The sequence below is a fragment of the Halichoerus grypus genome, chromosome 9, assembly GCF_964656455.1.
Source record: "Halichoerus grypus chromosome 9, mHalGry1.hap1.1, whole genome shotgun sequence".
Classification (NCBI taxonomy): Eukaryota; Metazoa; Chordata; class Mammalia; order Carnivora; family Phocidae; genus Halichoerus; species Halichoerus grypus.
Window position 1 is genome coordinate 52,150,481 of NC_135720.1, and position 15,933 is coordinate 52,166,413.

At 39.2% G+C, this 15,933-nt stretch overlaps 1 protein-coding gene and 1 long non-coding RNA gene across 3 annotated transcripts in view; both read left to right on the top strand.

The window, feature by feature from the left end:
* The window catches only part of SNX3 (sorting nexin 3), a 43,232-nt gene that overhangs the window by 12,030 nt on the left and 15,269 nt on the right, over positions 1-15,933 (top strand). The gene's annotated exons all lie outside the window — the stretch shown is intronic.
* Positions 8,399-9,774, top strand: LOC144379060 (uncharacterized). Its single transcript, XR_013441169.1, has 2 exons — positions 8,399-8,837; positions 9,458-9,774. It is a non-coding gene; the product is annotated as an uncharacterized LOC144379060 (long non-coding RNA).

Here is a 15,933-nt window from a genome sequence, read left to right on the forward strand (position 1 = left end):
TTATAAAGATGGTTTAAATTGTTACAACACTTTCTTTGGCAATTTTTGATGGCTTGTGTTTCTGATTAGTGTTTGTCCTAGTTTCACCAGACTTTATTGAAAGAGCACAGTTTATCAGTATCATGTGGTTTCAGAGACATCTTGGCAGTTTTTTGCTATCAGTATTGCCAGAAATTCTATATCCTGTGTCAATGTGCAGAGAAATTTTGTTCTTTTAATTTATAGTTGCTATTATTTATTACTATTAATTCATACACTTGCCCTGATACTGCATTTTGTTTCTCTCCTCTATCAGTCCCTGTGTAGGGCTCCTTACCCCTACCCAATGACAGACTTCATTTTCTTGTTGGGTTTTGACTGCTGTGTTTATCATATTCAAGTTTCATTCTCAAGGAAGCTAAACTTCTCTTTAAATTGGCCGAAGCATCTGGGGCAGTCTTTCCCTACCCAGGGACGGTAGAAAAGAACTGGCAGCAGACTTGAGTATTGTTATGTGTGAGGGCGCGCTGGGCGGAGGTTGTAGCAGAGGGGCAAAACTATTGACCGCTTACATAGCGTGGATCTCCATTCTTTTAGAACCTCCATTAAGTTTTTGTTCTTTGGGAGATAGTTTAACATAGTCTAAGAACACATAGATTATGAACTTGAATTCATATCCCAGTTTGCCCAGCCTATTAATTGAGTGCCCTTGGACAATTAACCCCTCTGAACCTTTTGTCTATCCTAAAGATGACAGTGTTAACTGTTTTCCTTAGGATTACATGAGAATTAAATGATGTTAAGTGTTATGGACTTTAAATACTATTTCATTTGGGATGCCTGGGTGGCTCAGTCAGTTAAGTGTCTGACTCTTGATCCCAGCTCAGATCTCAGGGTTGTGAGTTCAGGCCCCTCATTAGGCTCCATACTGGGCCTGGAGCCTACTTAAAAAAAAAAAAAAATTCTATCTCATTTATATAATATTAGCTGTTGCTATTATTTAATTACTGAGTTGCCTCTAGCTTTCTCTTGCACTATCAGAAAAGAGAAGGAGGTGCCTGACTGGCTCAGTCGATAGAGCATGTGACTCTTGATCTCAGGATTGTGAGTTTGAGCCCCACATTGGGGGTACAGGTTACTTTAAAAAAAGAGAAAAGAAAGTACTGATTTCAGTAAATGGTTTTCTGACATACATTACCAGACTTGCATTTTTTTCTCCCAAACTCTCTTGATATGTCATTGAAACGTTCTTTTTTTTTAAAGATTTTTTTTTTTTTTTTATTTATTTGACAGAGAGAGACACAGCAAGAGAGAGAACACAAGCAGGGGGAGTGGGAGAGGGAGAAGCAGGCTTCCCGTGGAGCAGGGAGCCCGATGCGGGGCTCAATCCCAGGAGCCTGGAATCATGACCTGAGCCGAAGGCAGGCGCTTAACGACTGAGCCACCCAGGCGCCCCTGTCATTGAAACGTTCTTAAGGAAAAGTCAAAACTCTATAGAATCTCTTATATTATTTAAACATGACAATGGATGGTAGTGATGGTTGCACAACAGTATAAATGTACTTAATACTTCAGAGTTCTGTACACTTAAAAATGTATACTCCGTAACATAAAATGGTAAATTTTCTGTTAATGTGTGTTGTATCACTATAAAAAAACATGGAAACACAAATAATGGAAGAGGAGCAGTTAAGTTAATATAATCTTTTCTTTCAAGTTAACCAAAGCAGGGGAGGAAAGCAGTTCTTCATGACCTTTTAACAAGAATCTCAGTCCTTACCCATTTATCTTGTCTTAAAGTCTGTTTTAGAGGTGTCAGGGTGGCTCAGTTGGTTAAGCAACTGACTCTTGGTTTCATCTCAGGTTATGATCTCCAGGTTGTGGGATCGAGCCCTATGCTTAGCACAGAGTCCGCTTCGGATTCTCTCTCCCGCTCCCTTTTTCCCCCTCTGCCCCTCCCCCTACTTGCACATGCCCTCTCTCACTCTCCAAAAATAAAATCTTTTTAAAAAAAATTTTTAAAGTCTTTTATCTATTATTAATATAGTCACTCCAGCATTTTTGTGGTTACTTGTAGGCTATATCATTTTCCATCCTTTCACTTTTAACCTGTTTTTGTTTTTGAATGTTAAATGTGTGTCTTGTGGACAGGATGTAATGAATGGTACCTTTTTTTTAAATCCAGGCTGACAAGCTCTGTCTTTTGATTGAAGGTTTGTTTTATATTTAATGAAATTATTGGTGTGATGGATTTATTTCTGCCATTTGATACTTTTTTCTTTTTTTAAGTTTTTATTTTAATTTCAGTTAATATACAGTGTTATATTAGTTTCAGGTGTACAGTATTGTGATTCAGCAATTCCATACATCATCCAGTGCTCATCACAAGTGCACTTCTTTTTAATTTTACTTCACTTATTTATTTTAAAGATTTACTTATTTATTTATTTTACTTATTTATTTTAGAGCGAGAGTGCACACAAGCAGAATGGGAATAGGGAGAGGGAAGGAGACTCTCAAGCTGACTCCATGCTGAGTGCAGAGCCCAACACAGGGCTTGATCTCACAACCGTGAGATCACGAACTGAGCCAAAACCAGGAGTCAGATTTTTAACTGTGTTACCCAGGTGCCCCTTTTTATTTTTTTGCTTTTTTGAGAGAGAGAAAGCATGAGCTGGGCAGGAGGGGCAGAGGGGGAGAGGGAGAGTGAATCTCAGACAGGCTCCATGCCAAGGGCAGGGCTCAGTCTCACAACCCTGAGATCATCACCTGAGCCAAAATCAAGAGTCGGATGCTTAACCAGCTGAGCCACCCAGGTGCCCCACAAGTGCATTTTTTTTTTTTAAGATTTTATTTATTTATTTGACACAGAGAGATATAGCGAGAGAGGGAACACAAGCAGGTGGAGTGGGAGAGGGAGAAGCAGGCTTCTCGCTGACCAGGGAGCCCGATGGGGGGCTCGGCCTGAGCCGAAGGCAGACGCTTAACGACTGAGCCACCCAGGCACCCCCCCACAAGTGCACTTCTTAATATTTATTTATTATATCTCATTTTTGTTTTTCTATTCCTCCTTTATTGCTTTTTTCATTAAATAGATATTTTTTAGCATACCATTTTAATTCCTAAGACCTTTTAAAATTCTTCTTAAGATTATTAGTGTTTGATCTAGGAATGACGATGACTCAGCCTTTCACGGTGTAATTCACTTTAATGCTAACTTAATTCTAGTAAAATATATAAGCTTTGCTCCAAATACATCCAGTTCCTCCCCCTTCCTTTGTTTTATATTGTCATGTGTATTATATCTTTACATCGTACAGAGGTAACAGTAGAGGTTTATTTCTTCATGTGGATCCCAGTAACCATCTGTTGTTATTTCTTTTGAGCCTGAAGGGCTTTCTTTCCCTCCCTCCCTCCCTCCCTGCCTGCCTTCCTTCCTTCCTTCTCTCCCTTTCCTTCTTTTCTTTCTCTTAATCTTTCTTTCTTTTTTCTTAAAGATTTTCATTTATTTGAGAGAGAAAGGCAGAGTTAGAGCACGAGCAGGGACGAGAGGGAGAAGCAGCCTCCCCACTGAGCAGGGAGCCCAACGTGGGGCTTGATCTCAGGACCCTAGGATCATGGCCTTCAGCTTAACCGACTGAGCCATGCAGGCACCCCTGAAGGGCTTTCTTTAGTATTTCTTGTAAGGCAGATCTGCTTACTATAAATTCTTATAGTCTTTGTTCATCTGGGAATGGCTTATTTCATACACACACACACACACACACACACACACACACACACGCACGCGCATATATATGTATGTATTTATTAAGTAGGGTCCATACCCAGTCTGGAGCCCAGTGTGGGGCTTGAACTCACAGCCCTGAGATCAATACCTGAGCTGAGATCAAGAGTTGGACGCTTAACTGACTGAGCCACCCAGGTGCCCCTTCTCTTTATTTTTGAAGGATGGTTTTGCTGGATATATTAGTTTTCTGTTACTGCATTAAAAATTATCATAAATATAGCACCTTAAAGTACTGCCTCACCAGTTTCTTTAAGTCAGAAACCTGGGTTTGGCTTAGCTTGGCCCTTTGCTTGGATCTTAAGATCTACAGTCAAGGTTTGATCAGTGTTGTGGTCTCATGTGAGGCCTGGGATTCTTTTCAGGCTTACATGGTTGTTGGGAGAATTCATTTTCTTTTTCTTTTTTTTTTTTAATATTTTATTTATTTACTTGATAGAGACATAGTGAGAGAGGGAACACAAGCAGGGGGAGTGGGAGAGGGAGAAGCAGGCTTCCCGCAGAGCAGGGAGCCTGATGTGGGGCTCGATCCCAGGACCCTGGGACCATGACCTGAGCCGAAGGCAGACGCTTAACAACTGAGCCACCCAGGTGCCCCCGAATTCATTTTCTTATAGCTGTAAAATTTATAGTGGCCTGAAGTCCTCTTTTTAAGGGACTCACCTGATTAAGTCAAGTCCACTAAAAAATCTCTTTTGATGAACTCTAAAGACTGATTAACCTTATCTGCAGAAGTCCTTCATCTTTGCCATATAATGTGACTCAGTCATGAAAGTGACATCCATCGTATTCGTAGGCCTCTCCCACACTCATATGGGAGGTGTGTATACCAGGGATGGGAATTGGGGGGGAGGTGCATATCAGATTTCTCTCTACCACTGAATATAGACTTTGTTGTATCTTCTTTCAGCCTTCTGAATATTCCAATGCTTCCTAGTGTCTGTTGTTTAAGGGGAGGAGTCAGCTGTTAATTTTATTGTGTGTCTCCCTATATGTGATGAGTCATTTGTCTCTTACCATTTTCAAGATTTTCTGGTTGTCTTTGGCTTTTAATAGTTTGACCATGATGTTTGTAGGTATGGATCTCTTTATGTTTCTCCTACTTGGAATTCATGGAGTTTCTTGGATGTGTAGTATAAAGATTTTAATCAAACTTGGGAAGTCTTCAGCCATTATTTATTCTTTTTTTTCTTCTTATTGTGAGTCTCCCATTACTTGTATGTTGGTACCTGTGGTGGAGTCTCACAGGTTTTTGAGGCTGTTTGTTCTATTCTCTTTTTGTTCTTCAGAATGAACAATTTCTATTGATCTGTCGTCATTTGCTGATTCCTCTTGTCTGCCCCTCAAATCTGTTGAGCCCGTCCAGTGAATTTTTCATTGCAGTTATTGTACTTCTCTCTCTCTCTCTTTTTTAAGATTTTATTTTTAAGTAATCTCCACACTCAACCTGGGGCTTGAACTCAACAACCCTGAGATCACGAGTTGCATGCTCTACTGACTGAACCAGCCAGGCGCCCCAGTTATTACACTTTTCAACTCCAGAAGACTTGGGTCTTCTTTATAATCTCTTTTGTTGAGATGCTCTATTCATTGAGTCATTGTCATCATACTTTCCTTGAGTGGTTTTCTTCAAGCCATACTTTCCTTTAAGCGTGGTTTCTTTTAGTTACTTGAACATATTTATTATAATAGCTGCTTTGAAATCCTTGTCAGCTAAGTTCAGCAGCTGAACCTCTTCAGAGATAGTTTCTATTGAAAACAGTTGTTTTTTCCCTGTGTATAGAATACGCTTTCCTGTTTCTCTGCGTGTTTCGTAATACTTTTTTTTAAGCTGAACCTTTTATTTTGTTTGAACATTTTAGACAATATATTTTTATTTATTTTTTAAATATTTATTTGAGAGCGTGAGCAAGCACAAACAGGGGGGAGGGGCAGAGGGAGAGGGAGAAGCAGACTCCCCTCTGAGCACAGAGCCCAAGTCAGGGCTCAATCCCGGGACCCTGAGATCATGACCCAAGCAGAAGTCAGACACTTAACCAACTGAGCCACCTAGGCGCCCCTTAGATAATATATTTTATTTTATTTTATTATTATTTTTTAAAGATTTTATTTATTTGACAGAGAGAGACATAACGAGAGAGGAAACACAAGCAGGGGGAGTGGGAGAGGGAGAAGCAGGCCTCCCACGGAGCAGGGAGCCTGATGCGGGGCTCGATCCCAGGACCCTGGGATCATGACCTGAGCCGAAGGCAGACGCTTAACAACTGAGCCACCCAGGCGCCCCTAGATAATATATTTTAGAGACTCATGAATTATATCATCTCCCACCTCTCCCACACGGGAGGGGGTCTATTTCTATATTTTTTTTTAAGGACCTGCCTGCACAAAGTCTGTAGTGTGCTGTTGCCAGTATCTCTGATTTTTTTCCCCCCAATTCTTGTTTGTTTTTTAAGCCTGGTTTCCTAGGGGTCAGCCTTGGATCAGCATAGCTTAGTGGTTAGTTTGTGCCAAGTCTTCTCATGTCCATGATTCTTCTGTATCTGTGAAAGACCTCACAGCCAGAGATAAGTAGGGTCCTTGCCAGTCTTTCCTAAGCCTGCATGCCGCTTTGTGCAAGCACAGAGCCTTTCAGACCACCAGGATAACGTATTAAGGTCCGTCATGGTTGTGCCATTCTCGGGACATCTCTGCTAAATTTCCGTCAAGTATATTCATTTGTTTCTTGCCCTAGTCAATCTTGGAACCATTGGCTGATGCAATATTGGCCTTCCCCATTGTTTGCCACCAAGATCACTGTTCTTCTCAACAGTACCCCCTGCATATGGAATTTTTCTGCATTCTTCTCTTAATCAGTTATCCCCCTCTAGCAGTGATGGTGCTGGTTTTGCCCCACACTGGTAAAACTACCATTGATGGAGCTGGTGGGTGATGGTTAAAACACCACAGACTTGCGCTCTTACCTGAGGTTCATGATTTTTTCTTAAATAAATGCTTTTCGATTTGTTATATGTCTTCAGCCAATTTTCAGAATCCTGATACGGTTGTTTTTGAAATGTTTGTCTAGTTTTATCATTGATTTGGGGGGAGAGGTGGGAGAGGTTTTGCTTAGCTCTTCACCATTCCAGCAGCTCCCACTGCTCAGCGGGAGGCCTGCTTCTCCCTCTTCTCACTCCCCCCAAAACTTATCGTTTTGCATTCTACCTTTTTTTGAGGTTTTATATTTTGAAGAGATCTTACTAATATTACTGTGCTTTTAATGTTAATTTATGTGTGCTCAGAAGCACTTTTTATGCAATGTTTAAAGGTTTTTTAAGGCCTCTTGATCAAATATTACTTAGCTTCTTGCACATAGTAGTTGTTTCTAGATATGTCTCCTGAGGCAAGGGAAACAAAAGCAAAAATGAACTGTTGGGACTTCATCAAGATAAAAGCTTCTGCACAGTGAAGGAAGCAATCAACAAAACTAAAAGCTAGCCTATGGAATGGGAGAAGACACTTGCAAATGACATGTCTGATAAGGGTTAGTATCCAAAATATATAAAGAACTTACCAAACTCAACACCCAAAAAACACAAATAATCCAGTTAAGAAATGGGCAGAAGACATGAATAGACACTTTTCCAAAGAAGACATCCAGATGGCTAACAGACACATGAAAAGATGGTGAACATCACTCATCATCAGGGAAATACAAATCAAAACCACGTTGAGATGCCACCTAACACCTGTCAGAATGGCTAAAATTAACAACACAGGAAACAATAGGTACTGGCAAAGATGCAGAGAAAGGGGAACCCTCTTGCACTGTTGGTGGGAATGCAAGCTGGTGCAGCCACTCTGGAGAACAGTATGGAGGTTCCTCAAAAAGTTAAAAATAGAAACTACTCTATGACCTAGTAAACGCACTACTAGGTATTTACCCAAAGGATACAAAAATACTGATTTGAAGGGGTACATGTATCCCGATGTTTATAACAGCATTATCAGCAACAGCCAAACTATGGAGAGAGCCCAAATATCCATCGACTGATGACTGGATAAAGAAGTGGTGTGTGTGTGTATGTGTGTGTTTGTGTGTGTGCACATGCGCGCACAAGCGAACACGCATACACACTGGAATATTACTTAGCCATCAAAAAGAATGAAATCTTGCCATTTGCTGTTATGTGGATGGAGCTAGAATGTATTATGCTAAACAAAATAAGTCAGATAGAAGAAGACAAATACCATGTGATTTCACTCATGTGGAATTTAAGAAACAAAGCAGATGAACATACGGGAAGGGGACAAAAAAAAGAGAGAGGGAAACAAACCATAAGAGACTCTTTTTTTAAAGATTTTATTTATTTATTTGGCAGAGAGACAGCGAGAGAAGGAACACAAGCAGGGGGAGTGAGAGAGGGAGGAGCAGGCCTCCCGCTGAGCAGGGAGCCTGATGTGGGGCTCGATCCCAGGACCCTGGGATCATGACCTGAGCCGAAGGCAGATGCCTAACAACTGAGCCACCCAGGCGCCCCCCATAAGAGACTCTTAAAAATAGAGAACAAACTGAGGGTTGTTGGAGGGAGGTGGGTGGGGGATGGGCTAAATGTTGATGGGTATTAAGGAGGGCACTTGTTATGATGAGCACTGGGTGTTGTATGTAAATGATGAATCACTGAATTCTACTCCTGAAACCAATATTGCACTGTATGTTACCTAACTAGAATTTAACTAAAAATTTGAAAAAAAAGATAAATGTGGCATGGTATTTGCCCTACACTCGATACCCAGGAAGTGATAATATGTGTGAAGTAATAATAGTTCCTCTTTAATTATTGATGTAAATGGTAGTATCTTCATTTTAAAGATGATGTAACTGAGATTTAGAGAAGGAAAGTAACATTTTTTAAAAGATTTATTTATTTGTTTTATAGAGACAGCGAGAGCCGAGGAAGGGCAGAGGGAGAGAGAGAGAGAAGCAGACTCCCCGCTTAGCACAGAGCCTGATGCAGGGCTTGATCCCAGCACCCTGAGATTAGGACCTGAGCAGAACCCAAGAGTCGAATGCTCAACCTACTGAGCCACCCAGGTGCCTCAGAAAAATTTTTAGTCCTAAAGCCTCTAAGCCTAAAAGGTTGTACATACATGTCTTTATCATAATAATGTACTCCCAAGATTGTGTAGTCTTACAGAAACTTGCCCCATGGTATTCTAGTATCCTTAATTTCTTTCTCCTTATCCTTATCTATCCTTGTCTATATAAAGTCTGCTAATCAGGGGCCATGTCCATGTATTTAGTCAGTGTTTGTGGTAGATTCTCAATTAATACTTTTATTCTGTATAGTTCTTCACATTATAAGTAACATCAGTGGCTTATGAGACTCCATAATTAATATTTATAAGTGTCATGACTTAAAATATTTACCACACTTCCAAATAGTTTGGGGGCTAGAGGTGAAGGATCTGGAATGATTTCCTTTTCTTACAAACTTTACAACTCAGAGGAGAGAGCAAGAGAAGGAAAGTATGAGGAGAAAAGAGGCTAGATTAAGTACTCAGAAATGAACTTAAATTTTGAGGGACAGAACCCAGCCCCACCACAAACACTGATAATACCTAACAGTTAAAGAGAGTATGCTGGCAAGAAATTTTTTGGCTTATACTGACTTAATTATTAATGTATTGAAATCTTCTTTTTTTTTTTTTAAGATTTTATTTATTTGAGAGAGAGAAAGAGAGAATGAGCGATGTGGGACCTGATCCTGGAACTCCGGGATCATGACCTGAGCCGAAGGCAGACACTTAACTGACTGAGCCACCCAGGCGCCCTGTATTGAAATCTTTGATGACAAGTTACAACTCTTGTGACCTGTGCTTTTTCCAATGATGTATTATGAGGGTTCTTAAGAGAGTTAACTGTTTCTAATAAAAGGATTTTGTGTTAGTGATTTGAGTACTTTTGGGTTATAAGAACAATAATCACTCTTTGTGGGGCTTTATGGAAGGAATAAAGTATTATAATGATACTGCTGTCAGTCTCTAAATTTAAAGCATGCATGTATATAGTATTTAATATCATTGTCTAGTTGGTCTTATTATAGCTAATCACTCTTCACAAGAGAAAGGGTTTATTAACATAAGCATCACTCGTGTCTTCAAGAATTAAGACTCATTAAATACCTGTTTTCATGTTCCAGGTAATATTTCATTCTTTGAAGAAATACCTCAGTGTAATTCTTTTATAATGTAGGTGGCAAATTATTTCATACTCTGTTCTTAGAGGTTTATCAAGTTAATGCAGAGAAAGCAACTTAATCTTAAATTACAACTTATTTTAGGACCTTGCTTTTGTTTAGAGTAGAAGAATTTCAGTTTGGGTGCCTGGGTGGCTCAGTTGGTTAAACAACTGCCTTTGGCTCGGGTCATGATCCTGGAGTCCCGGGATCAAGTACCACATTGGGCTCCCTGCTCGGCGGGGAGTCTGCTTCTCCCTCTGACCCTCCCCCCTCTCATGCGCTCTCTCTCTCTCTCTCTCTCTCTCATTCTCTCTCAAATAAATAAATAAAATCTTTAAAAAAAAGAAAAAAAATTCAGTTCATCTTATCACCTGCTTAAATTATGGAAGAACACTTCCGTAATTGAATAATCTATAATCAATGAACTTTTTAAAGATTTTTCTGGGAACCTCACCTGCTCAGAACATAGTCAAGAGCTAATAAGCAAAAAAGTTAACAGCAAAGGGTTAAAAAAAAAGAAGTCTATATACTTACTAGGTACCACGTTTTTATATATGAAATACTGTCCTCTCAGTATGCTTCTTGTTTAGCATAATTCTACCAAAGTCAGGTTACTGATTCAGTTACCTGTTACTGTGTAATAGACAACCCCAAAAGTTGGTGGCTTAAAACAGCTGACATTCACTTTATCACAATTCTGCAGTTTGGTCAGGTCTTAGAAGGAACAGCTTCTCTCTGTTTCCCTGATCTCTGCTGGAGCACCTTGACGGGCTGGAGGATTTATTTCCAAGATGATTCAGTCATATGGCTGGCTGGCAAGTTGGTGCTGGCACCAACTGGGAGTTCAGCTGGGGCTGTTGATCAAGTCCTGAGTTTTCTTTCATGTGGATAGCTAGACTTCTAACAGAATAGTGTCTGGGTTCCAAGAGAGAGTGTCTTTCTGTGAACAGATGTTCCAAGAGGACAAGCCTCAGTTCACAAATACTTAACTGATATGCCATTCATCAGAGGCGGTTACATGGCCAAGTCGATGAGGGAAAGGATACAGAAAGCATGATTTATTGCAGGTAACCAAAGTTAATAGCCTACTACAGTTATGTGCCTCCTCAGTGTGTAGTGAAATAGCCTCCCTGGAGGCCGTTTTGAAGCCTTAACATTCATAGCCTTTGGCTCAGTAATTTCACCTCTAGCGGTTTGTCTTAAGGAAAGTATATAAATTTCCTGGATCTGTATCAAGGTTTCATCTAACTCTCATCCATAGCATTTTGCCGAGGGTGAGGTAGCTAGTTAATGCAGGAGTTGGGATTAAAACCAGATTGTCTGGTTCCAGAGCTGTGTCCTTAATCATTGTATTATACCACCTGTTATGTAGATAATGTCTGTATATAATCATGTTAATGATATAAATGAGAAGCTTATAACATATTTAATAAAAATAGAAGTATATATAAAAATCTGAAAGGATATATATCAAAATATCTACAAAGGAATGTGTATTACTGTTCTAATTTTTTTAATTATAAAGATACTTTTTATGAGCCTGCCATGCAAACTTAATATGTTCTTCATATGTATATGGGTTTTTTTTTAAAAGAATTTTTAATTTTTAAGTAATCTGCACCCAACGTGGGGCTTGAGCTCACAACCCCAAGATCAAGAGTTGCATGCTTCACCGAATGAGCCAACCAGGCACCCCTTAGATCTATTTTAATTCTGCTCTATTTCTTTAATCCCTCCCCACCCTCCCGAGTTCATGCTATACATATCTCTTGAGGAGGAGATCCTTTTTAGATCCCTGTAGTCCGTATGTGCATATATAGAAGTTTAGAATCCACTTACTGAATAGAGTTTCTTAACTAATATTCTTCCGCTGGTTTCCACATTATCGTTTTACCTACAATGACTTTGCATCCCATTTCCAGTTATCCTCATAATGGTTAGTTCCAAATCACTATACTTGAGGAGGTAAAATATTATTGCCTATGATTATTTTGGCTAAACTAAAATGACTTGGTGATCATACAGATTCCTTAGCTCCCATACCCTGTTTCACAGTTAGTAGGTCTAGGACAGTGGTTCTAGGGCACTGATTCTCAACCCTGGCTGCACCTTAGAATTGCCTAAAAACACTGATGTTAGAGTTCCACCTCAGGCTAATTTGAATGAGATTCTGTAGGTGGTGGCACTTCGGATGTGTGGGAATGGGTGGCTGTTTACAACTCTTGAGACAATTCTCACCATGAGGCAAGTAGGGAAGATAGAGAAAATAGTTCTGCACTTTTCAAATAGTTCAAAAAAGGTCGTAGACTATTAATAAGCAGTTTTCTTTCAGAAGCCTATATGGGATTGTATAAATATTCATGAACTATTGGGAACAAATTTTTCTTTACAGTGGAATTATTACTGCAGTTTCCTTAAAGGTTTAAAGGTGAAAACCTTGCATGAGCTCACAAATGAGTCTTGTTGCCAATTCGCAGATGAAGAATATGGTCAAAGTAGGAAGAGTAGGGGCACCTGGGTGGCTCAGTCGTTAAGCGTCTGTCTTCGGCTCAGGTCATGATCCCAGAGTCCTGGGATCGAGCTCCGCATCGGGCTCCCTGCTCAGCGGGGAGCCTGCTTCTCCCTCTCCCACTCCCCCTGCTTGTGTTCCCTCTCTCACTGTCAAATAAATAAATAAAATCTTTAAAAAAAAAAAAAAAAGGAAGAGTATATGGAATTACTTGATTTATGCATTAAAGCAGTCTAGATTATTTCTTCTCTACTGTTTTGGATATTATGCTGTAAAGGATACTTCTTTCATGTTGTACACCTGAAACTAATATCATATTGTATGTCAACTATACTTCAATTTAAAAAAAAAAAAGAATACTTCTTTTAAAATAATGGGAAATTGTATCACTGGAAGGCCATGTCCTTATTTTATTTATTTATTTTTTTTTAAAGAAAGAAACTAAACTAAATACCTTGGCTTACTGACAATCTACATTTCAAAGGTTCTCTGGACTAAAAGCTTATTCTTCACTTAAATGACTTCTCCCCAGCCATATTTAGAGTTCATCTAGGTTATAAACCATATCTCCAGTTATTCATGCTGTTCCAGATTGGGTAAAACAAGTATCAAAAGTACTGACGGGCCAGATAATAGCTTAAGCACTTCTCAGCTTATCCTTTATCTCTAGATGTAGATATTTGGAGAAATGCAGCCCTTTAATGAGAACCGGAGTGAGGCATCCATTTACATCTCTTAGGATTGGTTAAATAGAGTAAGGTCTATTGAGTATACTTTTGATGTTGTTGCCAGTCTCTTTTTTCAAATGTATACGTGACACTATCTGAAGAAATACTAGAAACACCTAGTAAACATTTTTCTAATATCTATTGTTAAGCTATATTCAGGTGATCACATTTTGAGGCTTGGTTTTCTATTTGGCTATCAGTGATAATCAGGTTACATATAGGGTATCTGTGAGCTTCTGACTTTAATAGGTCGGCCTGTGTAAGTGTGCAAGACCCAGCTTTTTGGAGACCAGTGTGACAGTTTCCTCTGCTTAAATGTGAAGGGAGCACTTTTTTTAGAGGTCTGTACCATGGTTTCAAAAATCTGCTCTATAGTATATGGTATCTATTTGGGTTCCTGATGATTTTACTCTTTGTCATTAGTAATACCTTTTGGGAAATGGCTGGTTTCTCTTTTATATAAATGGTAGGGTTTAAAAAAATTTTCTATTTGTGTATAGTTGACACAGTGTTATATTAGTTTCAGGTGTACATCATGATTCAGAGTGTCTGTAGGTTATGCCATGCTCACCACTAAATAGCAGTTTTAGAGTACAGGCGTACAGACGTCTCATAACCTTTCATCCCTTTGGAGTTTTGTTTCTGGTACATTATTATCTAACAGATAATACTGAATAGTTTCCTTCAAGTTTTTAGTCTTACTCTTCTGGCATTGTCTGAATGTCCCAGGTATCTTGTGTAATTAGTCCATTACCTTTTCATGTGCTCTGCAAAATATATTTTCCTCTTGCAAATGAAAAGGCAAGATACACAGAAGCTTGAGAATTGCCCTGAATTTTTCCTAAGGCAAGTACAAATATCCAGGGCTTCATTTTAGCCAAATAGACTATAAATCCTCTTCTCAATCTGTTTAGTAAATCAAATTGTGAACAAAATATACTTAACATATCTGTATGTTGACACTATTATTTGGTAGTGCAGTAAGCTAGTCTCCGCATGGTTGAAGTGAGGCAAATAACTTTACCTAAAAATGTGAATTTCTCCAAGAAGCAGGATTCATTCTGTGCTCTGACGGTTCTATAAGCTTTAAATTTAAGTGGATAAATTCCAAATGGCACTAAATTTTATTAGACAGCAAGTGCAAGAATAAGGAAAAAAAACTTACTGTAAAGAGGAAAAAAAGGTAACTTTACAGTTGGATAAATCTGGCTGACTTAACCTTAATCAGGTGATCCAATAATAGGACAAACTGACATCATGTCTTTCTGATGTGATGTACTGAGAAGGCTTCAACATTCCTTCCATTAGGAACATTCCTGACAGAAATGCAGGACATGAAACTGGTCAGGAGGAAACAGACAAACTCAAATGTATAATGTATCTCAAATATCTGCCCTTCAGTGTTTAAAATTGTCAGTGTCAGGGCGCCTGGGTGGCTCAGTCGTTAAGCGTCTGTCTTCGGCTCAGGTCATGATCCCAGGGTCCTGGGATCAAGCCCCGCATCGGGCTCCCTGCTCAGCGGGAAGCCTGCTTCTCCCTCTCCCACTCCCCTGCTTGTGTTCCCTCTCTTACTGTCTCTCTCTGTCTCTCTGTCAAATAAATAAATAAAATCTTAAAAAATAAAATAAAATTGTCAGTGTCTTGAATGGCAAAGCATCAGGAAGACTGTTCTAAATTGAAAGAGATTAAAGATACAACAAGGCAGAGCTTGATTCTTAATTGGATTCCGATTTTTAAGAAGTTTTAAAGGGACAACTGTAAGATTTGAATATGGACTGTATATCAATGTTAATGTGCTGTATTTGGTCCTTGTTCTGTGGTTATATAAAAGAATGTTCTTAGGAAATGCACACCGAAGTGCTTGGTGGTAAAGGGTTATGATGTCTGCAGTTAGCTCTCAAATGGTTCAGCAAAAATAACTGCGTGTAGAAGATTGAGAAAGCAAATGTAACAATAATAACAATTGGTTAAAGGTAAAGGAGAGTATTATGAGAACTTTTTGCTGAGTGTTAAAAGATACAGAAGCGGTAATGTAAGAATAAAAACTTAGACTTACTGTGCAGTTGTTGGGTGTATGATTCTAGCATGTTTATATATATTACCCCATTTTATCATTACAACATCATTTTTTTTTTTTTTTTTTTTTTAAGATTTTATTTGTTTGACAGAGAGAGACACAGCGAGAGAGGGAACACAAGCAGGGAGAGTGGGAGAGGGAGAAGCAGGCCTCCCACGGAGCAGGGAGCCCGATGCGGGGCTCGATCCCAGGACCCTGGGATCATGACCTGAGCTGAAGGCAGACACTTAACGACTGAGCCACCCAGGTGCCCCTACAACATCATTCTTATGATTATAAGAACATGGCCTTCCAGAACCACACATCTAATTTATTTCAAAATATTTATCCCTTGAATGATTTCCCAAGCAGTAGAAAAGAAATTGTCTGGGCTCGTTCAACTTCTAAACCATCTATTTTGATATACTTTCACACTATTATCCCCAGTTTATAGATGAGCAAATTGAAAAATAGATTAACTAGCCCAAGTCATACAGCTATGTGACAGTGCTGGAATTTGAACCTAGACAGAGACTGAGCTCTTAACCACTGTTGTAACATAGAATATTACAAAGTGTATACTTTTACACTGAATGAATCTCTAAGATTTGATGGTTAGAATGAGAAAGGGTAAGGTTACTGACTTTAATTTTCTT